Here is a 1,399-nt window from a genome sequence, read left to right on the forward strand (position 1 = left end):
TTCCCAGCCCCTATGTTGCAGGCGGTCGTTGCACCAGAGCCGGTTGTGGTGGAGCAGCCAAAGATAGAACTTGATCTTTCCAGGAGCCCAGATCTTCCATACCAAAATTTTCATGGTCGAAGTTTGTTGTGAAGGGAGTTGAGAGTTGTACGCTGACCTCGCCATGTAGTGGCCACCGGCTTTCCAGGTGATCTCGTCTTCAATTCCTTCTTGCAACGCCAAGTTGGCTTCTCTGATGCGGCGCTGCAGCAACATGACCTGGGGGATGATTTCCAGGTTGTTGTCGCGCCTGAGGTCCATGATCCATCTGTCATCGCGTATCTCCTCCACCACCAAGCGGTTTTTCCTGGTTGAGCGTCCGAACAAGTCGGAGTAGTCTTGCCGTAGTGGTTATTCGCCGAGACAGGAGTGGTGCCACAAGAGGGCTCTGTTGCCGTCGCCCACTGTCACTGTTGTTGCCGAGGCAAAGAGTGCTCTATCATTGTCGTCAAAAGGCGTCTCCAAGCGTACCCATGGCCTGGCCAGGTCCATCCATGCCAGCCACAGCCAACGGAGGCGCAATGCACGCACGAACCGCTCCATGTTGGGGATGCCGAGGCCGCCGTGATCGACTAGGGACGTGACTAGCCACCAGTTTACTTTGCATCTACCGCTGGTGACCTCTTCGTCGTGCACCCACATGAACCGTCGCCGCGCCATGTCGATGTCCTTGTAGAATCTTTTTGGGATGCACGGGAAATCCATGGCGAAGGCGGGCAATGCAGATAGGATGCACCTAACCAGCACGCGACGCCCTGCGATCGGCAGGAGACGAGATTTCCAAGCAGCCAACCTTGCGCGGATGCGATCGAGGAGATACTGGATGTGCATGAGTCGGAGCCTGCCGATGCAGAGCGGAAGACCTAGGTACCTGATCGGGAAGCCTACTCTAGTGCTGCCAAAATTTTGAAGGATGTCTATGAGGTCTAGATTGCCGCAGTTTAGGGCTGCCGCCGACGTTTTTGGGGGTTGCCACTCAGTCCCGTCGCCTCCCCGAACCCTTCCAGGAGCTGCATGATGGCATCGATCTCCCGGCGCACCGGATTGGCAAAGAAGATCGCGTCATTAGTGTACAGCATGACGCGCAGACGTGTAGCGCCGATCGGCAGGTTCGCGATGGCGCCGTCCTGCTGCACTGCCTCTCACAGCTGGTGAAGGGGATCAATCGCCAGGATGAAGAGGATCGGTGAGAGGGGATCTCCTTGTCGCAGTACCCGCTGATGGAGAATCGCAGGGCCCGGGTCTCTGTTGAGAAAACAGGCGGAAGACGCAGAGGAGAGGAGCAGCGCAATCCAGTCTCTCTAGCGCGCCGGGAAGTTCATGCGCTCCAACAGCTTGAGGATGTATTCCCATGACATCG

The sequence above is a fragment of the Triticum dicoccoides genome, chromosome 7B, assembly GCF_002162155.2.
Source record: "Triticum dicoccoides isolate Atlit2015 ecotype Zavitan chromosome 7B, WEW_v2.0, whole genome shotgun sequence".
NCBI lineage: Eukaryota > Viridiplantae > Streptophyta > Magnoliopsida > Poales > Poaceae > Triticum > Triticum dicoccoides.